This window comes from Falco biarmicus, chromosome 3 (assembly GCF_023638135.1).
Source record: "Falco biarmicus isolate bFalBia1 chromosome 3, bFalBia1.pri, whole genome shotgun sequence".
Lineage (NCBI taxonomy): Eukaryota > Metazoa > Chordata > Aves > Falconiformes > Falconidae > Falco > Falco biarmicus.
The window spans coordinates 99,026,937-99,053,616 of NC_079290.1; the positions used below are offsets into that span (position 1 = coordinate 99,026,937).

The 26,680-nt window shown below is 42.2% G+C and overlaps 1 protein-coding gene across 3 annotated transcripts in view; it reads left to right on the forward strand.

The window, feature by feature from the left end:
• RNF144B (ring finger protein 144B) overlaps positions 1-26,680 on the forward strand; it is a 95,657-nt gene that overhangs the window by 28,048 nt on the left and 40,929 nt on the right. Inside the window, exon 1 of one of the 3 annotated variants that reach the window (XM_056331703.1) lies at positions 12,741-13,089. The exons of 1 other annotated variant lie outside the window; for it this stretch is intronic. The gene's annotated coding sequence lies outside the window, so the exon portion shown is untranslated. Of the gene's footprint in view, positions 1-12,740; positions 13,214-26,680 lie in introns of those variants that run through there. One more of the 3 variants, XM_056331704.1, reaches the window with a different exon arrangement.

Here is a 26,680-nt window from a genome sequence, read left to right on the forward strand (position 1 = left end):
GCATCCGTAACCCATCTGCCCAGCCACTGCCACCCCCAGCGACAAGGCAGGAGCTTTCTGGAGCCTGGCTCTGCATCCTGCTGTAGCTGTGTTTCGGGAAGCTGATCCACAGAGCTGTTCTTCCAGAACAGTCAGTCTGTGGAGCACTGCTTGATTTCATGGCATTTAAACACTCTCCTAGGCTTCTAGCTCCTAACCAAGAGCTAATCCCTCCTAGAATAGTTTTCTTCATAACGTTTTTAGGGACAATCAGTCACTAAAGCTCCAATTACAAATGCCAGGACAAGTTCCTCTCTGTTGTGACTGTCAGCAAAATGGCTCCTTTTAGTAAGGTGGCTCACCTTGTGGAGGAAGGCTCCATGGCAAACCCCAAACCCTGCCAGACACACCTCCGCAGAGAGGTGTTGGCAATATCTGTCATGATTAAGCAACTGGAGCATCCTACTAGATGTTTACTACAATAGAACTACCAAAACAGGTTCTTCACAGACCTTTCTGAATTTGTAAGGATTTTTGAGGGGGAGAGGGCAGGTGGGGAAGGGGTTGGTGGCTGAACTCAGAAAAGGTGAAAAGCAGGGGAAAAAAATCCCTCAGTAATTATGTTTCAGTTAATGCCATGCAGGAGCAGTCATCTTTGTGATAAGGTAAGGTGACTGAAAAATGTTTGAGATCAACTGATGCTGAAGTGTTTCATGTGGCTCTCGGGTCTGGAAAAGCATTCTGCCCAATTCATAAAATCTGCTTGAAAAAGTTCTTTTGTTTCTTTTTTTTTTTTTTTTTTTTCTTACATCACAAAATGAGCAGCTCTGGAAACAGTGAAAGGAAATGTGTGGTTTTGGTTGTTAGTGTTTCACAGGCATTAGGTGTTACCGTCAGCAGCCCTGCGGTGGTGGCTGTGGCTGCTGGGCTCCTGTGCTGGCCTGCGGCTTGTGCTGGGTGCCCCCCCATAGCCCTCCAGCACGGAGGGCTGCACCTTTTCCTCCCTGCTTTCCAGGTCCCCCACAACTCACTGCTGCTCCCTTGTCTTCTGCCAACGGTATCAGCTTTGCTCATGTTGTTACCATCTTTTATGTGATCCCTTCCGTAGAAAAAAGCACTTTGCCTTATTATTCATAAGGGAAACATCTCTCCCTTTAGCTTCTTTGCTTCCTCTATGACTTCTACCAGTGGCTAGCCAACGATGATGACCAGTTAATATTGGTCAAGAATTGCAGTTATTTATTTTCTTGATGAGAAGGAGGCTGGGGAAGAAATGTCAAATATTCTGAATCATTTTGTGGTGTACAAAGGTAGCTTGTACCTTCTTCCAGTCACACTTTGCCTGCCTGAATTCTCTTGTTGTTTGACAACTCTTCCTTGTTCCCTCTGATTGCAACTTGGGCTGTGGGCTCTGCCTGATGTGCAGCTTGCTGCATGTTTGGGTGATGTCTTGCAGGCTGGCCACAGTTTGACGTAGGGTACAGAAAATCTGTAAGATAAGTAGCCTGGTATCGTTATGTTTTAATTTAGCTCATAGTCTCACAAAATGCAGCCTCTTGTCATTACTTGCATTACAATAGTAGAAATGTTAGCAGTTAGGAATTGTCAAACAGGTGTTACCTAAAGGAGTTTTCTTCTGATAATCCTATGCACACATTAATGACAAGCATAAAAATGTCATGGTTGTGCCTGTTACATTTCCAGTAAAACAGGAACTCAGATGTATATAGTAACAGAAAAACTGCTGGTTCAACACATTTCACAAAGAAAACCTTTAAGGCAAAACCAGGAAAAACACACTGGAGCATGTTATGTATTTCTACAGATACAAAAATTCATAAACTACTGCTATATTCACAGTGGGATATTTGGGATTTTGCTGACTGAGTGAAATAACTACTCTGAAGAAAAGGTGAAAACATTTAGACTTTTAGAGTAGATTTAGCCAGTTCTCAGACAGGTAGCGTAAGGATAGTCAGGAGGTTTTAGGCACTGCCTTGCAAAGTCTTTGTGTGGCTGAGATAATGTACGCCACGTACGTCTTGTTGAGGAGTCAAAGGGAAGGTGGTGGGAGGTTGGAAGGAAGAACTCAGGGAGGGATTAAAAAATGAGAGGTGTCCGTGGCCTCTTGTGTTCTCATGGCTCCTGTGCAGTCGCTTAGTATATTCATTTTGTATTAACATCCAGTATTCAAGTGGTTAGAGTGTGTATGGCATTTATCTATTCTACCTTAGCTAAGGAAAGATTGTTTGAAATACGCCACGTGTAAACACTTCATAGTGTTTGAATGCTAATTTATATTATCATCCAAACAAATAAAATCCAGTTCATCAGATCAGTGATGTTCACTAGAAAACTTTTTTTTGTAGTGACTAACTTTGCATTCTAGTAATTCACTTCAGATTTCCCTGTTGAACACTTATGTTTCTCTGCATTGTGCTTGCATCCCTCTAGCCTGGAAATGCAAGACACTTCACAGTCTGTAGCAAAGTATACAAGACACCTGGAGCACAAGTAAGTTGTGGGTTTTTTTTGTGGTGTTACAGATAATAAAATTAATGCACTTTTCCAAGGTCAGAGGATATTTGTGGCAAAGCCTAGAAAAAAAATCTAATTTTTGCATCTGTGCTGCAGGTGTTTTTTGTTAAGGAGGTGGAAAGGCTTTTGCAGAAGTCCTGAAGTTGGTTTCCCTTGGTCAAAACCAGACCGTCAAATGAAAGCGTTTCCTCTTTGCTTCTTACTGTGTATAATGAAACCACAAAACATAAATGTTGTACTTGGTTACAAGTCTGAAAAGTTATCTGGTAGAGTACAGTGACTTTTGCTATGATTTTGTGAATGATCAGTCTAATCCTTAAAGGTTTGAGCTAAGACTTCTGCTTAACCGAATTTCTTAGGGAAATAGATCTCACGTAGATGACACTAGCTTGACAACTTTTTGAGCCATTGATGTAAAAAGGCAGGCAGTGCTCCGCTGTTGCACATTTTCTGGTAGCATCCAGTTGGAAAACCAGCATGGTTTATGAGGCTCACTAATCAGCATGCGTGTGGGGCAATGCAAGTTGTAACTTGTGTTGTAACCGTTCTCAGGGAGGTGGGGGTTATTGTTTTTTGTGTTAAGGCACACAAATCCTTGGAAACCAGGTTTTGTTAGCTTTGCTGCTCACCTGTTCCTTAACGTGCAAGTTTGGTGCGTAAAATGTACCTAAATAGTAAATCTTCATTCCTGAGGCAAGCCATAGTTCACAGTACCTTCTGAATGAGGAAAGTAATTTTCTCATTGACATTTTTTCAGTAACCTGCCTGGAAACACTTACTTGTACAGCAGTCAAACTCTTCATTATTTTAAATTCATCAGCTTTTTGTAATCTTCCTATAGAAATTTCAGTTGAAAAAATAAATTTGTTTGGCAGCGAATGGTACAGAGACAGCAGAGGTCTTGGTTGTCCGTCTGTGGACAGGCTGACATGAGGGGATCTTAAACCTTGATACAGGGTCAGTAACATGGTTTGGGTGGTCTGGACAGAGTGATGGATGGTCCTCTTAGCCCGTAATAGTATCCAAACTCAAAACATCATGGTATGCGGAGTGCTGCACATTTGGGTTATCACTAAATGACAAAAGATTTATTGTGCACTTGTTGCCAGTTGAAGGAAGCTAAAGTAACTTCTGTGTTTTCTGAATGGATGGTCAAGAGAGCTAAAGCTGATTCTTGGAATTTTTTCTTCACCATCATTATCTGCATTCATGCCATACTCTGCTGTGGTCAGTGGAAATTAACTGCAGCAGAACATCCATCTAATTTCCTGTAAAACATTAATTTTATTTATTCTTCCTACATGTTTTTCAGCTTCCTCCTAATCCCACTGACAACAGAAGAAATGACACAAAAGATCAACTGTTGGCTTTATGTAAAATTTTGCATCAAAATAGTGACTCACTGGAAAAAGATTTCCCACAGTCGTCACACACACACAAATATCCACTCAGGTCACAAAACCAAAAATGTTATCAAAAAGGACAAAGGAAGTTGTTATTTTCGGTTTTAAACAGTCTTGATTCATGCTTCCTGTCATTTTGCCTGGGGGGAGAGAAGGTACTATTCCTAAAAAAACAGTTAAACAGAACTGCAAGAAACTTCAAATGCTTAATCCAGATGATCGGAAATAAACCATAATGGAAATAAGTCCTCTTCTCCTGCTGTCCAAATTCTGTTTCCATGTATAAAGTTTGGGTGCTACATATCACATAATGATGTGATCTTTTTTTAACCCAAAGACAAGAAGCTGTTATTGTAAACCCTCTGATCCATGGCTTATTCTGATGATCACCATATTTCAAAAGGATCTCACGTGGAACTTCTTGGTTTTTACGAAGTTGGGCTGGATAATTTCTCTGAGGTTTGCTCAGTAGGAAGCAGCATATTTGTTCCAGTTTCGTCAGCCCAGAGAGGTGCTTCCTGCCACTTTTGCAGCTGACGCCTGTGGCAGCTTGCTCCCTGGGACACCCGGAGACTGCTGAGATGTTTGTGATCACCAACAGGGCTGCTGGAGATGCTGCACGTCTGCATTCTGCCACTCAGTTTGCTCTCTGCGAGGCTACTGGGAGATGCTGCCTTCTTTCTGGTTATATTGCTCAAAAAGCTATGAAGTTATACAAAGCTAAAAGGTTATTTTAAGAGCTGGTGTTAGAATGGAAAAAAAGATCAATCAGCGAAATTAAAATATCTTTTCCTTTTTTGTTTTTCATGCAATGTTAGAAATATTCTGTGTGTATGATTTTTCCTCCTTTTCATTTGCCTTTTTTTTCAGTGTTGCAAATGTACTCTATGCATGAACCAAAAGCAGGAAAGTGTTATGCTCATTCTTTTCATGTTGTTAATTTCATATTCAAGAGAGTCAGAAGGTTTTCCTGCCTCGGGCCCCTGTTCCTCCTTAAACTTCATGGTCTCTCGTACCTCCTTGGCAGACTTCAAGATCCTGGAAGTGTCTTCCCATCTGCCTGCTGCAGGCGGGAGCTGACCTAACTTTGGTCATATGGGAAGTGAGAGGGATGTCAGGACTTTTTCCATGCAAGCAGGCCAGTTGTTTCTACTCTTGTCTAAAGCCTCTTTTTCTTCTTCCACAATGTGGCATTTCCACTCCCTGTGACTTGGGAAATTGCTTTTCCCCAGATTTGTAAATTGCAATCGTAGACAGTTGTCCTAAGGATAGTGTAAGGAGAAATATAGTTATTTACTCGTAGGCAGAGTTCACTGAGCGTGTTTTCTTCTTCACCTTTAATTCACATATCGTGATCCCAGAAGGACAGAACTCATGGAATCTGTACAGATTCAGAGTTCACGCTTCAAAGCTTTGTTTATATGGTACAATGCAAAGTGATTCTCTGTGGGAACAAATTTATTGATAAATTTTGCCACCAACTAGTTTGTTTTGTCACATCCCAGGAAACACATCTATATGTATAAAATAAAAAGTTGGAGGATATACTAAAATCTGTTTAAATTTCTTTCTGACAAATATAGGGGAATTAAACAGAGCCAGTGGGTTTTCACAGATGAAAATGCTTAACAAAAAGATGAGTTCACTTGTAATTTCTTCAATGATCACAGATAGTAGTGAAGCAGAAAACACTGTTTGCTTGGATTTTAGCAGTGTTTGGAAAAGCAAAGATTTTGGTATGCCTATTGCCCTTCTGCCCCTGCTCAGTCTCGTAAAACTCCCATTTCTTTTCCTAGAGATTCTCTCTGCCTAAATGGGTATATCTAGTCTTCTAAAAGACTTTTAAAATAGGTAAAAAGCACATATTTTTAATAAACTTACCTGGCACTTGAATGTAACAGACAAAAATTAACAACATAATATTACCACCTCCACCCCCCCACCCCCCCCACCCCCCCCCCCGTATTATTTCAGTGCAATTGAAAAAACCCTTATGTCACTTGCAGCTTTTCAGTTCCTACTATGCTGCTTTTGGGATTGTTGAATTTAACAACCTCTTGCTAGGTGGTGCATGTCAAAAATGTCCTTTCAAGGAGATTATTGTAATTGCTGTCTTCTCCACTCTGAGCAGGGGAGGAGAAAAAAGTTTTATCACTATCCTAGCAAGGGACCTGAACGTGGAGCAATCCTGGATTTTGTTACTACAGCTGTGATATGGTAAAATGACTGCCAGCAAACAGGTTTTTTGCTGTGTTTTAAGATGTTGGCACTTCTCATCTGGGAAATGGTTTTGTGTCCTTGTTGGATGCTGCTGTTACAAAGATGTCCAGGCTAAAACAGCAGGGAGAAGATAGGTTCGCTCAGACAGCCCTACTGTGGCACACCGAGAGGCTGAAATCCTTAAAAATTTCATTAGGTGAAGTTATCTAACTACATGATTAAATTCCATAGGGAGAAAAGTGGATCCAGACAAAACTTTTCACATCTGGTCTCACTATAAATGGGTGAATTGTAAACTAGGATAGCGAAAAGAGACTATAAAGATGTGGGGAACCCTCTTTGGCAGTTGATTAAGGAGCGTGATGCTGGGAGAGAGGGACAAGGGACAAGTTCTTGGTTTTCCTGTGTGGGTGTGTTTCAGTTCCAGCATTTCTCTCCATAGCCAGTCCATTGGAGTAGCCCTTCATAACTTGGAAACCATTTTTCACCCTAAGTTAGTCAAAGGGTAAGCCTGTGCCATACCTAAATACTAAAGTAAAGGTAGGAACCAAAGGTATGCTTTAGCTCCACACCTTGGTCCTGCCTGTCATATGTCTGCGGGAGTCACAGAATCATGGAAGTTGGAAAAAACCTTTAATATCACTGAGTCCAACTGTTAACCCAACACTGCCAAGTCCACTGCTAAACCAAACCCTAGGTCCTGTCATTGGCTTTCATAGCCATAAAACTAGGTGGCTCCGCTCTCTCTCATCTCTGACCTGCCGATCCCTGACTCCAGAAGGTGTAGTTAGAACAGTCTGGACTGAAATGTATTATTAAGCCCCCCCATCCCCCATTCTAGCTGTCTTCTAAGCCTGTAGGTAGAGCTTCACCAGACAAAGCTAGCACTAGGAGACTGGCTTGGGCTAGAAGGAATAAACCTGTCTCTTAATATTTCCAAAAAAGGGCAGTTAAGAGCTTTGAGGCCAGACAGAAGAAGCAGTAGAAATGGAGAAGTGAAACCAGCATGCACATTTTTTTCTCATGACAAGGACAGGTTGGTGACCTCCTCTGTTACAGAGGAAGCTTCCTGTGTTGGCTGCCAGGCTGGTTTTTCTCTCACAGTTTTTAAATTGATGGTGATTCTGATGTCTGAAATCACTGCAGTTCTAGGTACATGACCAAAACACTTGGTTAAAAGTCAACAGATTGTGTCACTTTGGGCATGCAGTCAAAAGGAAGAAAAAAATCCGTGCATAACTGAAAGGCTGTGCCAGGCTCTGAAGCTAGCTATGAGCAGTTAATGGAAAATAAATTTAACCAGGCCTTAAGTTTTTCCTATACAGTCTCTATATACTCTTATTAAAAATATATGCTTCCTTTAAGAGAGAGCAGGAGAAGAGGACAACTCCAGTGACTCCTCTTTCATGTGTATGTAGTATGGCCCCCTTGATGCTGCTTTGTAAATTACTCTTTTTGCAGCTAGAAATTCTCACCAGTTAGAAGAACTGAGCAACTCCGCATCGGTGTGTGTTACATGTGAACGTGGGAGCAAGGCCTGCTGTTTGGTTTTATTTTATTTTTATCTGGCAGCTCATGAGGTGGTGCTGGTTTGGGGGAAGCTGTGTGTGCTGTCCAGCTGGGAACTGGACCCACCTGCAGCAGGTGGCCCAAGAGATGTCCCATGTTCTCTGCTGCCGTGTCAGCAGGAGCAGTGCCGTCACATCACTGACGTGCCACCTCTTCTTGCCATCTGGAGGGTTTGTGTCCGCGCTCACGGTGCGTGTGGGGAGGGATGCGACTGCTTTGCCAACTGTTGACTGGCACATCTCATGTCCCAGGAGAGGGTCAAGGGGACGGTGACAGTAACCTGCCTCTTCCCTGCGCCTGCGTGCAGAGGGGGCTGAGGATGGGCCGTAGGCTGAGGGTGTTGCGCTGGCCGCCGCGGGGCTGGATGTCTGCTGTTCAGTGGTGGTTCATCAGCATTTTATTTATGGCAGACTCTTGTCAACTCAGCTGGTTTTCTTTTTGCAGGCTGCTTCTTTGCACACTTAGCGCACAGGCAGGAGCTGGCAGAAGTTAAAAATCTCTGTAGGGCTGTCGCAGAGCTGTTCAGCTGCTGGTGGCAAAACGCCTGCTCCTGGCAGCATTACCGACAGAGCTCTGCCACCGGCGGGGTTTCCTCTGGGGGCAAATATACTTTCTTTTAATGCTTCCAGGTCCCAAGGAGACAAGTTGCTCTGCAACTCCAGTAACGTACTGTCAAAGCCATCAGCCTTGATCTTTAAGCTGAAGTTTTGAAGTACCCCGAATGCAGCTACCCCACCAGGGTAGCAGGCTGTCTTCTCACCGTTTTCTGGTGAGGCTGCGTGTTTTTTTTACCTCCGGTACTGTTCTGCATGGATCAAATACCAAGTGTTAGTTTCCAGTGTGTCGGGAAGTACTTCAAAATATAAACACAGGAAAAAATGCCTATAGAGAAGAAATACAGAGCTTTATGGAAGCCACATGATCATGTTTTGTTTGGAGATGGTCTGCGATGCCAATGAATTTTAATGAATATTGCATTTTGCCTTGTTCATAGAGCAGGATGAGTGTAACTCACCTACCACTTTTCTTTGTGTCTGAGACTAATCCACGCGTTTTGAGATCATAATGATGATAAATGTTCAGTAGACAGTGTGCCATCCCACTCAATTTTTTACTGTAGAATAAAAAGCTCTTTAGATTTGTACCTACTATTCTTTCAAAATAATTTAACTTGATTTATTTCACTCCAGTGCAAAACACCTTATAATAATGTTTTACTGTGTTTTAGCTAAAGGCAATAATGAAGATTTCAAGCCTGGTTTGTCAGTGAGTGACTTGCATACCAAGTCAGAATTGTAGAACAATAGGATTATTTAAACAGGAAAAGATGTGATCCTGATTTTCTTGTAGCTATTCTGAGTAAAGCTTGCCTGCGTGCAAAATATTACATAGCTCTGTATTCTTTGCACTGACATCTGTTCTAGTGTTGTGTGATTATATAAATACTTATACTGAATAGATTTCTTTTTTAAAACATTAGGTTTAGGTAGGTACCACAAATTACTTTTGATGGTGTAACTCCCCCTTTAAAATAGTTCCCATTGAAGAAAACTATTCTTAGCCCATGACATCAGGGGTGTCATACTTGCAACTTCAGATAATATATATATGCTCACGGTGCGAAGACCCTTCCTTTTTTGTTTTCAGCATTGGTTATGTTACACATTAGTATCTATTTTTCTTGTAAAACCATTTCTCTTGCATATATTTTTTTTTTTGTGCATAGGAAAATGGATAGTTTGTGTGTGAAGTGGATAAAGACAGATTTTTCTTAGCCTCTGGTTTTAGAAAGCTTGTTTATTTATTTAAAAACTTGTGTTTATTTTACACCTATGGATAGCAATTATTTTTCAGCATGTATTTTTCTTTTATTAGTTAAAAACTGTGAATCAGGGTAGTCAAAATTTCTCTTGCTCCTCAGAAGCTAATCTGAGTTCTTTATGTAGAATTATAGTGATGCTTAGTTGTACTCTCAGTGTTTTCACTTGCTGTTAATAGTATTTTGTTTGTGGGATGTGAGAGATCTTTCCAGTGGTCATACTATTACTTTTTTACCCACCTATGTCATAAATTAATTAGTAATTTTAGTTAATGCCTGAGTGGCTTAGTCATTTTGTAAGTATTTCAAGTAGCTGCAGGGATGACACAGCAACATTAGTAATTAACTATGCCAGCCTTTATTTTTACTCTGGCTGGTAACTCAACTAAAAATTCATGGTGATGTTGCATTTTGGCATGTATCATCTCAGAGGCTCAGCCATTTCCCCAGCCCTGGAGTTATAAAAGCTTCAGTTAAGAGTGTCCAAAAAATTAATTGGACCTTCTCAGTTTTGTGCTTTATTTCACTGTTATCGAAGAAGAAAGCAAATGGAGAGGACTTATCTTGCGCCTTGACTGGCATTGTGTGACATTCTGAACTTGTATTTTTTATGTATTTGTTGGCTCAAAAAGGAAATCAATCAAACGGGGTTAAGAGATTTAGGGATTTCAGCTGGGTAGGAATTTTAGCATGACTCATAACATTTCACAAAGTTAGCTTGCTAAGAAGTGTGCTTCTGTCAAACTATGGAGTACCTGGGCTTGAGGTATAGCTGGAAGAGAAATCATTTTGACAGAAGAGCTGGTAACAGTCCAGCTCATGCCTTTTGGTGATGGCAATGAAAAGAATCATCAGTATTGATCATCTCGAGTCCTTATAGTCCGAGTTCTTGCACAGTGCCACGTCACCTTCAGCTCCTCTTTGCTGTGGAGATCCTGGATAAGCACAGAAGTAGAGGGAAATACAGAAGCGAAGACAGAAACAGGGGAATAGCCAGCTGTTCACAGAGCATCGGTAAGTAATCGTCCTGCACGTAAACCCAGGGACCACAGTTCAGGATTTGATACTCTAGAAGTGGAGTGCTTGGAATGAGCACATCTCATCACATTAACATTTTCCAGAAAATTAAATACATGGTGTTTCTTACCAATTTTGTGTCGTTTAAGGGAAATGAATTTGCTGTAAGCAGTTTTGCACGTTTGTGCAGTTACATTATAACTTTCACGTATAGAGATGCATAGTAGGAAACTGGATAAAAATAACATGCGATGTTTGCAGCTGAAGTTTCCAGAATTTATCTGCATTTTAATGGACTAATCTAGTTTTCTTAGTTCAAAAGAACAGCCCCCCTAGATATAAGCTGGCCTCATCATTTATCTGAAGGAAAGATGATTAGCCTTTATTTGCAGTTGTTTCTCTTGACTGGTGGAGGCTACCGCAGTGAAGCTTGTTTTTGTTTTATTGTGCCAGCAAGGAGTAAGTACCAAACCAGATGCTACTTTTGCTACTTTGCTACTGGCAGCTGCCCTGCTCTACTTCTGGACCTACTGCCCTGCCATTTTCCCTACATCTGCATGATGACTTGGTTTCCTTCTTCCTCCCTCTCTCACCATTCCCCTCCTTGAGATAATTGTACTTTTGTTGTTCAAGTGCTGTAATGCTGAGCACAGGAGCCGAGAGCAGGAAGATTTTTCTTGCTGCACGTCATCTGTGGCCTAACAAGTACCTGTGTGGTGGAGACAGAGTAGCAAAAGTAGCAGTTGCAGGAAGAAAATGCAGGAGCTGGAACAGAGGGAGGGAGAGGAGAGGGGATGTAGTGAAAAGACAGTGATAGAGGCTTAAGCTGTTTGGTACTAGGACAGGACGCAGGACAAGAATCTAACCCCTGAAGCAGACTCCTTTTCTAGTCGTGAAGTTTGACGCAGAATTCCACTTTTTCACTACTGCTTTGCAGCCTGAAAAATAGCTCTGAGCCCCAGGTGTTTCTTGGGTATTTACTGTCTAGGGTTGGTCACTGTTAAGGATAAATGTCTGCTACTGCTCGGGAATGCTGTACTAGCTCAAGTGGCAATATCTGCGACATGGCTCTAGGTTGCCTAAGCCTTTTGTAATCCTATTGATGAATAAATACTGTGGGGATCAACAAGATTCCACATGTTGGCATGGCTATATTTATTCTGGTGATTGTTCCCTCCCTCCCCAAATACAAAATTATATATAACACCCAGTGTCAAATAGATCGGTAAGGTCTGTACTTATTCGGAGAGGAAAAAGAGTATGTGATGATAACTCAAACAAAGCTCTAATGCCTGGGTGCAAGGAGGCTGAATTAAAGTTGCACGAGCTTTCTGCCCTTTCCTTAAGTTAATCTGATGTAGTATAATTGTCTGAAAATAGCTAAAAGCTCAGCTGTGACCTTCTGTACACCTGGGAAGAAATGCCTATACATCAGTCTTCTCAGAAAAGTACTGAAAGCAAAATGCCAACAATAATTGCATGAAATACTAAGTGAACGTAATTCATCATAAAGAGAAAATCAGAGACTAGCATCTATAGTTGTTTCTCCGTCTGTTTTTCTGCACCCGCTGCACTCTGGTGTATCTTTACTTTGTATCTCTGGGTGTTGTACATTTCCTACAGCATGAAAAGTTCTGGAGGGTTTGGTGTCATGTGGCACAGTGGTGTCTCCTCCTGCTGCTTGGCTGGTGTGAATCACATCTGTAGGTTTGGAGTACAGAACTGCAGAATTTCCAGCCCCTCTTACACACAAGCCCAGCTTGAAGAGGCAAAAGTTAGTATGGGCAGAATAAGCCGAGCACCATTATCATTAAGCACTCTGATTTGAAATTACACTGATACTTTACTTGTGAGTTTAGATTTTTTGCTCCCTTTCCCTCCAACATGAAGAAATCACTTTTCTTTTAGGTGGCATTTTTGACACGTGGAGGTAAGCAGAAGGCAGCAATGTTTCAGACATCATCTGCCGCCAGGGCAGCTGCTGAACTGCTATCCTAAACCAGGTTAAATGGCAATTGGGAGGGTTTTTAAGAGTGTTGCATCTAATGCCATGTCTCTTTCAGTTTTATCTTGCCAGGGCTCAGATAGGAGCTAGGATGAAAAGCAGCACAGATACCTAAAGAAGAAGAGAGGGTCTGCATTGGCTGGAGCTGACAGGGTTTAAGTAATCACCTGCAGCTGAATTGAGACTGGGCTGGGAAGTAGGAAGTGCTGTGCTCAAGCTTCCTGTATAAATAAATGCAGCTTTCCCACAGCTACGGCATGCAAGCTGTGGCGTGCTTTTAAGATATAATGGCAGCGTGCTCTTAATAGCAGGGAGGGGATGATTTATCCGAGTGGCAGAGGGGCTGGGAGACAAGTCCTGCTGCAGTCCTAAAAAGTGTGCAGCTGTCAGATAGCCGGAGAAGAGGAAGGGCGTGCGAGAGCAATCTGCCTCGGCTCCTGGTTGCGAGCTTCAGGGGTTTGTGACATAGTGGTTCTGGAGTCCGAGTGCAGCCACCGGAAAGTCACACCGCTGGCAGCGAATGCTGCTCTCCTTGCAAGGTATGTCAGAATACAGCTTTCTGCCTGTTTTTTTCCTTAAAAGCAAAGGATATCCTGAAAGCAACAGTAAAGCCAGCATTTGCCTCTAATGGGAGGAAGCAGAAAAGGCTTAGCTAAAAAGAAGGTAAGAACTGGAATGGTTAAAGAACTAAAGTAAATGTTATTTGTGGTTTGACTAAAAATCACAGTGTAGTGCTTAGAGCTGAGGCAAAAGGAAATCTCGGAGTCCCAGCTGTTAAAGGCACAGAAAATTAAATAGACATCATGTACTTCCCAAAAGGGTGAAATTACTTTTGTCAGTGTAACTTTTAAGGAAATATCTCTGTGAAGTGTCTGAAAATGCTGCAGTATTGGGACATACCTGTGTGGAAAGCCCTTGCTAAGATGGCATACTGTCAGTCACGTATGTGTTTTAGTTTAAATACAAGGACTCCGTTCATACTGAAAACATATTTGATTAAGCTGGAGGGAGCCCGAGTTTAAGATGTAGAGATTTCCTCCTGGTTTAAAGGCATTTCTTCTGCCAGAGTCTCATACAGCTGTTATTGGGGAGGAAAAATACGCTGATCTGTACTGGAAGTGTTAATGTACACTTGTAGTATATTCAGGATTTAGGGTTATGTGGTTTGTGTAAGCACATGCTAAATACAAAATACCTTTGTTTTCTAGTTTGCATTTTTAAATTTTCTTACACTAAGAACAGAAAATGGCATTTACTGGTATGTTTGCACTGCTTTCTCAGTGTAAGGCTTTCTCAGCACAAAGCTGCTTTGGTAATGAAGATGTTTCTGTCTGGTTTATTATAAAGCTCTGTATTTTCTGTAATACAAAGGCACCCTGCTTCCTAACTGTATATGACAACATCAAATGTCTTCCTTCAGAGAGCACTGTAAGTAGTAAAATATTTAGGATGACTAAAGTTAAGGAAGCATCGCAGGGTGACCTCCCATCCTCTTGGTAAATAGACGCTGAATGCTTTTAACAAGTAAATTTTAGCAGAGATACAGACCGTGACTAAAATGCCCCCATGCAGCTTTCCAGCTGACTGTGAGCAGGCACAGCAGCACGGTATGTTCGGCTACTCTCAGCCTGAAGGGCAAGTGGTCTCGGTTAAGGGCAGGTGCTGGGTTTGGGATACCAATATTTATGGAAACAGAAGTTTCAAAATCCTGTCCTTAAATATTTTCCAAAACAAATATATTGACTGATTCTTGTCCTGTTTAGGACTTGCATATGCCTGTATGTGAGTGGGTGTATGGGTTGTCATAGCATGGAAGGGGCTGAAACCCTTCCCTCAGTGAACATAAGCTACGCTGGGAAAAATACAGCATATTGATAAGGGGACGGCTGCAGTTAGGCTGCTGAAAGTAATGCTTTAGGTTATGGATTGAGAAGTGTGTGTTTGCGGAGTCTAAAGCTGTGGTCAAGTGAGAGGTATTCCTTGAAGATAAACTCGAGCTATTCCAGAGCCGAGCCAGTATGATGAGAATCAGACTTTTCTCTCATGCATCTTCCTGTCCGATGGGGGCATTTAACACAACGTCCTGTCTGCTCACACAAGGACACAGAAACCTCCCTGCATTACATGCAGGAATAGCATTGGCAACCTGGTATAGTTTCTGTTCCCCGTGCTGAACTATATCCTGCATGCTCCTCGCTGACAGTTACAGTCCTCTTTCCCACAGATGGTGACATTTTGGGGATTTTGTTTATGTGGTAGTATACTTTGGAGGAAAAGTTAATAATACAAATAGCAAACAATGTGGAGCTGTTTCTCTCTAGCTAGGTTCTTGGAATACACTGTATTCTTTAAATGCTTCGTAACCTTTGTGGAAATAAACAGCGTGGAAATGATCATCTGGCCTTTCCCTTCTGGTGGAGGAGGGAAGTACGTCCTTGTCCCTATTACCATCTTAAGTTTAAAATGCAACTATAAGAAGCTGCAAGTCACTTTACAGGAAAACATGCAGCGCTAATACTTAACCCGGTTCCCAGTTCATTAGTATGCCTCTGATAATATCTATGGTATAAGTCTGAGCCCTGTGCCTGCAATCCACCCTGTCCAGATCTGTCAGTGACTTTTAATGTGAGATCTTGTGGAGTGTATTGCTTTGATGTGTAGCTCAAAAAAACTGCTGTAGGCTTGCTGTCCCTCATCTGGAGTGGGGAGCTTTCTAGAGTGTGTCTGAAACTACACAGTGCCTATAGATTGTACGTATCAGATCCATAAATATCTCCTGGGCTAGTAGTACTGTGACATCTGAGACCGTAATTACAGCTCTGGGCCCATGGATGTCACAGGCAGATGTGAACAAAACACGGATACGGTGGCAGGCTGCCAGTGTCGCTCTAAACTGAGTCCATTGGACCTCCTTGCACATACCAAAGCAGACATTGCCTTTGACTTCACGAGGTTCTGCATCTGTCCTCTTCCTCTGCCTGCTTGCCAGGAGGTGGGTGCAATTCCCTCCTCTCCCTCTGGCTTCCCCATGCCAAAGCCCAGCCCTGTGTAATGCACTTGACAAATTCTCTTCATTACCCAACAGCCAGGAATAACCTCACATTCATTCCACCTCAAAATTAATCTACTTTTTGTTTGTGGAGGGGAACATGGAAGAAAATGAAAAAGAACAGATCCAAAGGGGAAAGGTAGGAATGACACTAAAGTCAGGCTCCGGGATTCTGTGTTTCTGCCGAAGCACAGCTGAGCTCCAGTGCTAGGCTATGAGCCTTCTGACTTGATAGAGAGAAGTGCAGGTCTGAGGGCCATCGCACCCTGCAAATTTACCCAGCCTTGGACAAATATTTACAGAGATGCTTGTGCCAAATAACTTTGTGCTGATCAGTAAGAAAATAGTGTTCAGTAATCTTCCTCTGTGTCTCTTGTAAATGGTTTCGGCTCAGTGGGAACTGAGTGGGTATTGCATTCATCAAGTAGATCATTGCTAGCAGATACTAAAAACTCATTAAAAAAAAAGATAGTATCTCAAATTACAAAGGACCTCATCCTTCACTTCCTGCTGAAGTGGGACTTTTCCAACTCCTCGTTTTCCAGGGAGGAGCAGAGGTGCCGAGCAGAAATTTCTGGGCTTGAGAGCATGACTAGGCTAACTGCATTGCAAACACATTTTCAAATAAAAACGTAGCTACAGAAAAAACATTTTGTTGGTGCAGTGTCCTGGATTTCTTTGTATGTGTTGATACTTGCATGCAATGATACATGTGTTCCCCATTTCTGGTTCCTCTTATTCTATTATAATAAAGAAAAAGTGTTGGGGGTTGCCCAAGACTTAGGTAGTTTTTTACTGTATTTCAAGGGGAATCTGCTCAACCTCCAAGGGAAAATCCGTAATCCCCAATTAGAAATGCCATTAGTTTACCTGATTCTTTGAATGACCTTGGCATCTGCAAGTACAGTTTTGACTTTGGTGGAGGTTATGCTACTCGACTGCAGGACCTACAAGCTTCCCAGTGTCTCGTGTCCCTGCGTGGGTCGGTATCCCTGGAGCCCCAAAGTCCTTGGTGCTGCAAGCCCAGCGATTTGGGACATATGAATCTGGCTCCTGCTACAGGGTGGATAGCCTCTCTGAAGTAGGGCAGTCCCAGACATGCTGTAGTCAAGGGACTGTTTGTTTAAATTGTGTTTATATAAAACCTACCAAGAAATTCTGTATCTGACAGACTTCAAAGACCATAAATAAGGGCAATTGGGTGAGTCAGAGTGGGGCTACCAGAGCTGGGACTTGAGAAAGTATATTTTTTGGTGTTGGTCTGGAGCTGTTACCAGTGAAGATGGTGAAGTCAAGACATGCTGTTCATGAAAACTGCAGCCGGCATGTTGCTGTGGAAAAGTCCAGCTTGTGTGTGTGGTTTCATGCGTGCTAGAACACATCCCCTGCATGGAGCTTCCCCAGAGCCTGTTGCAGCCACAGATGTCATGGGGAATTGTTCTGCATGCTTTTTGTCTGAAGGAGACACGAGAGATGCCGATTGGGAGACAAACAGTACAGAATTACCTTTTACTAGAAGGCAAAAATACCATTTTACTGTCATGCTTGTGTTTCTCCCCTTTAATTGAGAATGTCAGTATTTGTTTCTGTTGCAAGCTTTTCTGCCTTTCATTTTGTTGTAATAATGAGGAGAGGAGTGAAAATACAAGATGTGAGTCATTGCTCGAAGAGTGGACACTGCCTGGGTGTCTGACAGAAGCTTTGATATTCATGTTTGGTTATACAAACTACTGTATTTTCAGGCTGCCAGCGAGTAAGTGTGCAGATCTGAAAATGTTTCTGCTCTCTATATGTTTGCAAAAGGAAACACCATTCCAACAGAAGAGCTGCATCTCTGTGTTCAGGGACTGAAACAGGTCCTTCAAAGCTACCTCTCCTTAGGCTTTTATGTACTGTATGGTGCTGTGGCTTAGGGGCAAATTCCTTGCTCATGTATATGTAGCCGCAAATCATTCAAAATCTCGTGCTCTAAACCCCTGTGTACATAGAAGGAAAACCACATCTCATGACAGCTAGTATATAGGATAATCATTTGCATGCAAAGAAAATTCCAGGACGTGCAGGCTGACACTGGTTATGTCTGAGCAGTAGATGGGAAAGTTCATGTGTTCTGCCTGTGCTTAATTTTGGAAGCATTCTGATGGGTGGAGGTGGGGAGATGAAGAGGGAAAACAAGCTGGTCTTCCCCCCCGTCAAAAAAAAAAGAAGGTTACAGAGATGTAGTCAGTGGGGAAAACTAGCTGATCCTGTGGGCTATTTACCATTGCACTCACCTGAAGCTTTTTCACAGCAGCAGACTCTTAGCTAACCACTGATCCTGGAACCCTTCGCTGTGGGGTTTACCCGTTACAGGGCTAAGATAACATCCACGGGGCCAGCAATAACTTGCCTGCTGAAGTTCTGCACAATGGAGAGGATGCAATCCTGCACCCACCTGACCTCTTCACAGTTGCACTGATGGGTTCAGTGGTGAGGAGCCTCCATCGCAGTCTCTGGGGAGGATTTGTGGGAAAGGCAATCATGGCCTTTGCCTGGAGTGAAGTAAAAGACACATATATCTCTATCTCTATATATAGATATATATATATAGTTTAGCTGATACTACTTTAAGGACATGTGTTTTTTGGATTGGTCAGTGTTTTTATTGCAAATACCCAAGCAGTGTACATGACTTGACCAGTTTCAACCCCCTTGTTGACTTAGCTTCCCGCATTTTGGGAGGATTGGGCCAACAAATGAAGGAAACATGCAGTTGTGGGGAGAGGAGTAGAGAAGGAGTTGGATTCTTGCCATAGCTCCTTCTCCTAATTCTTAACAATGAGGACAGAATGCCTGTTTGAGAAGCATTAGCTGTCGTGGTCATAATTAAAAGACCAGTTAGCAGAAAGATATCTTTAGAAAGGTTTCTACAAGGTTGTCACCCTATAGTATAATAAGTCTATGAGTTCCTGTGTTCTAGATGCTAATTTTTCTGAGTGTTTGAGAGGTGGGGCAGCTTCTTCCACCTGCTCCTGGTTGCTTATCTTAGCACACATAAGCAAGTCCATTGGAGCTATTGGAAATACTCCCATTGGCAGGGCTTTGACTTCATGGCTAAGATCATGTAGGGACTAGCAAGCTCTTAACAGATACTAAGGCACTTGAGGCCGAAATCCTATATGTTTACAGGTTGCTATCCTCCTTTGAAGCTATTTCTGTAGTGAAAGTTGAAATTTGGAATTGAGGTGAAGGAATGATGGATGCAAACCTCTAACTGCATTTGATGTATGCTTCTGGTTTGTTTTATGTCTTGTAGTAGCATCTGGATTTCTAAGTAGTTGCAGCAAGCCCCTGAGAATCTGTGTTCCCTGTGCTTGACACTGCACAGGCAAAAATCTTCCTGGGAGAGCTTGGAGCCTAGAACACAGAGGGTGAAGGTGGGTGTGGAAAGTCAGGTGGGAGAGGGCAGGGCAGCAATGAGACAACATTGTGTTGTGTGATAGTGTCGTCAGCCAAGCTGCTGCAAAGCTTGTTGAATCAAGATTAAGAAAATGTTGTATTTGTTTTATATAGTTAATAAGATACAGAGCAAAACAAATCATGCTCTGTTAAAAACATTTATTTATTAAAGTGGGAATATATAGGCGATTTTAAAATCTGTAGCTGTTAGTCAGGACTAATTGTAGTCAAATCTATTATTGTTATTCCAGCATAGTTAGCAACTTCTGTTCAGTGGTGTAGAGGTGAAGCCCGTCAGAGATTACAGACGCCCCATATTTATGCCCTGATTGATGGGGTGGGCACCATGGGTCTTCTCCGTGCTGGGGCAGCAGGCAGCGTGCAGGGAATCACCTGCAGCAGAACTCCTCCCGGGAGCTGTCTCCCAGCATGCTGGGCTCGTTGCTCTTCTCGTGTGTGGGCTGGAAGAGAGGGAGAGCAAACGTGGATATTGAGAAGACAAGCAGAGAGAAGCTCGGTCTGGGGGCTGTTACTGGAGTTTATTTCTCTTTTTCACCTCTGCAGATCTGGTCAGAGCTGGGACTCGTTCAGTGCTCTGGCCTTTCCTCATCTCCGGTTGCAGCTGGCTTTGGTGGGACTCGTTCCGGAAACTAGCAGAGGAGTGGTTTAGGGATACAGCCTGATTAGTTTAATAACCACTCGTGGGAAGCAATGGTAGTTACTTCAGTAAATGCATGTGTTTAGTTTCAAAACAACCTGCTCACGTCCGGGTCCAAACCTCTGCCAGTGCTTCTTAGCGACTATTGTTTCTTGTCAAGCTCCAGTATAGTCAGTAGCTATTCACATTGCTTTCATAATGGAAAATGCTGGTATTAGTGATAGTGAGTTCCCCAAGGTCTAATCTTTAGATTTGACTCAGTCTTCGGTTCACTGAATGTCATTGTAACTAAGACTTGGAAGTTACCAGTGGGCAATGTATCCCCCCACCTTTCTAAGTCATTGGGACATATTTGGATCAAGGGCAGTTTTCCATATTTTACCTGTTTTATCTTGGTTACCTTGAACAGTGTGTTTATTCTGTAATAATGGGCAGCATATTTGACTGTAAGATTAGATAGGGGCAAATTAAAACATGATACTTACTAGTTTTATTCACTAAGCAGTCACACAAAAATTGTTATAAAAGGGAAATTAACTTATTCTTTGATTCCTTTTGATGTAAATCTAAGGTTGTGTGAAAGTGCTTTTCGATGCTTGTAGTGAACAACAACTCTAAGACCATAATCCTACAAGTTTGAAGTTTTCTTGGAATGACAGATGTGTTAAAGGTATCCTATTGCAAGCACTGAAGAAAATGCTTCTCAGATCATCCCTTCTAAAAATAAATACCTACATATGTGTTGATTGTTTTCAATAGATGGTGTTCAGTGAATTTTTCTAGTATATGGTGTTTTTGCAGAATTCAGTGGAGGATCAATTTCATTGCTTTGGTCAGCTGAGTTCTCCTCAGGCTTTTGGCAAGCTCTGCACGCGTCCCTTGGCCTGAAGAAGTTTCTTGCTGTCCCTTGCGAGGCCAGGCTTTGTCACGTCTCCACTTGCCTTGACCTGCTTGCCTTGCTGTCGGGACGCTGCTGCTTGCTCCAGCCACAGCTTTGGCTGCTCTGAGAAAGGAGCCATCTCCAGCCAGAGGAGGCTGACAGCCCAGTTTCTTGTTAGAAGAGTACATATTATGAACAAACAGATTCAGTTGGTCTCTCTGTCAAATAAAGTTTCATTGCTTTCATTTTAACAATGCATATTTACAAATACCTTGTAGAAATCCTTGGTGTCAGAACAGGCCAATGTCACAAATATTTCTGAACATGCCCTGTCTAAACTGTAAACATTCCAGCTCAAGGAGTTAACTTATCCCAAGGTTTTGTTATCTGATTAACAAAAATAAACATTTTTTCTGTGTCAAAGGCAAATCGTTACATCTGACTTCCTATTCCTGTTTCAGCTGAGACAGCTAGCCAAGTTACCAACCCATCTGACCTCCCAAAAACTCAATTCCTTTTAACTTAATAACTGCTAGTTACCGAAAGCCTTCACGTGGTCCGAAAGGAAGACCTATCATTTGCTTTTATCATGAATGTCACAAAGAGTGTGTTTTTATTTAATAGTGGTATATTACCTATTGTTAACAGGAAGTTAAAAGCGTACCAGACTAGTTTGGGTGGGAAAATCCTTGTAGCTTGGCAGTGACAAGTACAGTGTCATTAAGAATAAAGGATGTTATTTAGATAAGCTTTAGAGTCTAATCTTAGATCTGGTAACCAATGATTGGAATTGCACTTGGTATAATTTTGTTATTTCAATGGAAACACTTGGACATGTTTGATGCCAAAATATGCAAGTTCTGTTGTCTGGCCATACTTTGCCTGTTTCACTGCATTTCATGCTGATCTTTACCTCTGTGAGTGCCAGGAGGATGAACATAAAACTTCAGGGGAATCCCGGTACTGACAGCTTGCAGGACCAGGCGTATCGCCGTAGCCTGCTGCCTCACCATCACGCTGCTCAGGGATGCTAAGTTTGATACAGCTGGGGCATCCCAAACTGGATGCCCGCAGGCTTGCCCAGCACTCACATCCAGCAGGTCTGGTGCAGGGAGCTATGGCATTCCAGCCTGCCAGTGTTGACAGAGCTGTACACTGAACTTTGCTGTGTCCTAGTTCAAGCACAGTTCCAGCAGAGCTGAGCAAAGGTGCACACTTCTGCATATGCATATTGCACACTTCTGCAGTGTGATGGTCTGACGTCTTTCCATGCAGAAGAGCTTACTCCCATCCTCATGGATGCAATGAATATTGCCATTATGTGGCTTCTGTCAGTACTGAAAAGAGATGAAGACCATGTTTTGATCATGTGTTTCAGTTTACTAAACAGGCTGCATTATTTTTTTTCAGTCTTTTACGTTTTCATCTTTAAGTGATGAGAAAGCGCTTTTCCTAGCTGCCTGTTGAGCTAGGAGTAGCAGCATTTATTTCACCATTAGCTATTAGATTTCCTTTTCTTGGACTCCGCTGCTTTTTAGGAATGGAAGAGGGGAAAGCCCACTTTTTTTTTGTTCCCCTTGCTTATTCTAAAACAGTATTGCAAGGAAAAACATAAAGGATTCCCACAATTGCAAAAGTGTCACATCTGTTTTGGGGAAAAAAAAAAAAAAGCAAGCTGTCTGTTATATTCAGTTAATATCCATGCTTTTTATGCAAAAAACCTCCCTGAGGACATATTGATGTAGGGTTGCCAGAAGTTACCATGAAGAACTGGTGTTCTAAAATCTCCAAGTTATTCACACCTCACAGTATTACAGTACAGTAGAGATGTTACCCAACAAGTGAACTGTCAAAGATTTGTGGGGACCCATTTACCTGTGCCCTAATGATATTTTGATTGATTAGAATGATTTGAAATTACTGGGTGCATGTGAAATTTGGGAACCTGTTCAGTGAGTTTTAGGCGTCCTAAAGTGCTGCTATAAAAATGCCTGTCAGGAAGCTGGGTGATATTAATTAGTGCAGTCTGTCCCTTACTTTTTTTGTATGCAAGAGGCTTCCCACCCACTACATTCCTTTCAAAGTATTCGATATATTTATTTTTTGGTTGCTAACATGATATGAAAATACTTCATACAGCCAGTGCTTCTTGAACAGCAGCTCAAGGGCTCTTTTTTTTTTTTTTTTTTTTTCCCCAGGCATTCCAATGAAAACAAGTGAGAGAAATTGCCTTCGGTGTGTTCTCATGTACCAGACAGCACGTTTACTTAGGCTGCTTGTTCTTGAAACAAGTTTTCTTAAAATAAAAATTTTACAGTGCAGAAAGCTGTCATGAAATATTATACATCTGACTTTTCTTAAGCCATGCTCAAACAGAACAGATACTGAACTAGTATTATTCTCTCTAATACTTCAGCTTGATAGTATATTATGGTAATCCAGAAATGGGGTTTCCTTGTACATGAATGTAATCAAGTGCTTGCTGTATTAAGGCACAGATGTAATACAGTAATTCTGAATATATTAGAAATGTATTTAAAATTAGACCTTCTATTCATGGATCTGGTTGCTTTTGTGACACCACGGTTTCAGAAAATTTTAAGCCCTTGTTTAACTTGATAATAATCTCATTGCAATAAAGCAAAATATTCAGGCTTTGATACACAGGAGCACTTAGACATATGATTAAATGTCCTTCTCGAAGATGAAGGCTTTCCTGAATTGGAGCTTTAATCATATGTTTTACAGTCTTACTGAATCACTGCTTGATAAGTAGCGCTGTATGGACAGGATAGGTGGCTCTGTGTAGGCAGTGCATATTAAAGAAGGAAAAATGGATGCATAGTGGTTTAGTGGTTAGTCTGTTGACCACAGAAGTACTAGTGTGCTTCATTCGACTAATTCTTTGTATAGAGCTGCTGAGTTTAAAAAAGCTGCCTTAGAAGTGAATTTTCAATAACATTGCCTTCAAAGAGTTGGGACAGCTAAGGACTTGTAACCAAAACTGGCGATGATGGGCTTTTGCTGAAGTTAATGGAAGTGTGGGTTTCTTGAAGCTGTCCTCACATGTCTGCATTTCATAGCTCAGTTTATATCTTCTACGATCTGACCCTGTTATCTTAATACCACTCTGTTATATTTTTAAAATCTTTCTATAATTACTATTTTTCTCCATGGGCCTGATTTTCAGCATTGGTTTTGAACACTTGTATTTGTCAGGTAGTTTTCTTTTTCCACTTTATTTTGTAAGGGGGGAGCCTTAGTTACAGGAAACAACAGAATCCTGAGCTGAACAATGTCAAAACAGGTTTTTATGTGGCATTGAAGTAATTTCACAATGGGTGGAGTACTTTAAAAATCTCTAGGGCATGAGAAACAATTACAGTGCTTGCAAATGTTTCTTCAGGAAAGTGCAGTGAATACCTGCTACACTAAATAGGAGCTTAACACACAGGTGCTGTGAGTTCGTTTTGGTACTGAAATGGCTTTTGTAAAATGGGTGAGTGCTGTGTTGTGTGTTAGACCCACACATGACCTTAAGCCTAACCCCAGCTTCTTTACAATCCCACCACGTGTATGCAAGTCTGTGCCTGGTGCTGGCTTATGGCAAGCCTTGGGGGTTCTGGGGTAGGGGGGACCACAGGGTGGGCTCAGGCACACACCAGCTCACAGGGAAAACCACATAAAGGACCCTTTTTATTCCATTAACATTTCCTGGAGCAGTGTGTCTCGTGTTTGTACATTTCTTGACTTCCTTTAAACTCTAAATTCAGCTAAAAGCATACAGCTCCACTAACTTCAGAAGAATTGTTTGTAAACACAAGGCTTGAAGTAGCTTCTCCAAGAACTCTCTTGTTGCTGTTGGATGCAGCGTGTGAAAAATGAAAGGATGACTTATGGTGTTGAATATGCTCCATTCATTCTCCTCCAGCTTCAGTGCAGAAGGCTTTCCTGATTTTATGTGATGTTTCTAAGTGGTGAAAGTCACATTCAGACAGATATTTTTATTTTTTTTTAACCAAGTACAGTGACTTGATTGCAGACACACAGACAATGTCCTTCTGATGTTGCAGCTCAGGAGACTGCCTGGCTTGTTTGCTCTGTCACATACACAGAGTAACTTTTGTTCTTTGAGCCTAGTAATCTTGGTTTGAGGCAGCTGGGCAGACTCAAGTGAGCCTTTGTGTGATTGTAACAAGGATGATACCTTACAATGCATGCTCAGAGGGCAGGTTTTGGCCCTAGGTTGCATCAATTTTTCACACCTCTATGGAGCTGTGGTAGCTTGACTTTGGCTGGCTGCCAGATGCCCACCCAGCTGCTCTCTCACTCCCACTTCAGGGAGTTAATAGTTTCCACTTCAGGAGGCTAATGTCAAGATCTGCAATGGGCACCTGTCTAGGAGCAGGCACAGCAGATACCTGCTGTTAGGAAGTTGTTGTCAAAGCTAGACACCAGACACGGTGGTGTCAGGAGGCCCTGAAGGCAGACAAGTTCTGTACTCCTTCCTCCAGTGCTTTTGTTTTGTGTTTCATATTCCGCTCAAAATCTCCACTGCTTTCATGCTAGAGTTTCTGCTTGTCCTCACCCTTCCCACCCCCCGGAGCCCTTTCTCCTTCTGCTTTGCTTATGGATTGTGTTGAGGCATTTCAGTGCTACTTGAAAGCACCAAGATTTGGCACCTCCCCGAGGCAAAGCAAAAGTGTCCGCAGGCAGATGAATGAAACGGGAAGACTGGCAGATCTGAGCGCTCAGCAAGCTGTGCTCCTGGTGGCTGTGCAGTTTGTGCCCTCCCAGGGCTGACCCCACAGGGCTCGCGCACATTCCTTCAGAGTTTCTGGTCCTGCCTTATCCTACGGCATCAACACCGCTAGTGTCAGAGCCAGGGAGGACCTAAATTTAAGGTTTTTCTTTTTGTACCTGTTAGTTTAACCCTTCGGCAAGGGGCCGTTTAAACTCTTGTTAGTTAATCTAGACAACAGGCATCCCTTTCATCCTCATACGTGGATCATGGTGGGAATTTCTAATTGCAATTTCGTTAGGATAAACAAATCAAGATTTACGGTTGGACTCGATGATCTTAAAGGTCTTTTCCAACCTAAATGATTCTATAGTTCCCAACAGTTCTTCCTTACAAGGTGGGTAGCATACAATTTGAGGAAATACATCCCCTTCCCTGGAAATTCTGTGCAACGTGAAAGGGCTGTGATCTGTGTGTGGGTCTGCATGTACGTGGCTGGTAGAAGCGTGTAAAACAGACTGGGGCCAGTTTGACCCTTCCTTGCTACTGATGTACACTGGCACAGAATTTAGCTTAATATGTTCCTCCAGGTTAGAGTGTCCTTGAGATGTGTTTATCCTTATTCCTCGGCATCTCATGGAGCCTGTGTTGCTTTCAGTGGAGGTTTCTGTGAGGAGTTGGGTGCTGTATTCCAGTCTTAGTGATACATTTCTTGCTTTATTTAGGAATCTCACCTAAATGGGTCATTTGTGTTTGTGGGCATGAAAGGGACGATCTTAGTGCTTAGAAATGTATTTTATTTATATGAGGGTCTGTTTCTTTTCAAAGACTTTCAATTCAGTTTTATTTCAGGTGACTTTTATTAATATAACCACATATGGAATGATCTTTTCCTCTTTGTCCCCCACTCATTCTTCAGTGACTCCATCTTCCCCTGCATGACACATACGTGCAAAGTGTTTTGTTTTCAACCTAAACCATTGGCAACTCACTTGTAATTACAGTAGGAATTTTAATCCACTGTAAAGAGAACTGGTGGATATATAATAAACTAATGACAGTCCGTGGGACTAAGCCTAGCAAAATGAAGACCATAAAAATTTGGAGCAACTCAGGTGGGGCTTCATGGCTTCTCTGCAGAGTGTGGAAAAGTCAGTTCTGCCAAGGTAGTAAAGTTGAGGAGATGGTTGGAGAGCTTGGGAGAGGACAATGCATCCTGAAGTACTAGGAGAAGGAGTAGAGTGTGAGAACCGGAGGGAGACACATGTCTTTCTCCTCCCCATCGTTTCCACTATCTGACCTGATTTCTGTTCAGAGCCCAGCTGCCATTGGAAGGAGCCACTCTTCTCCGTAACCATTAACTC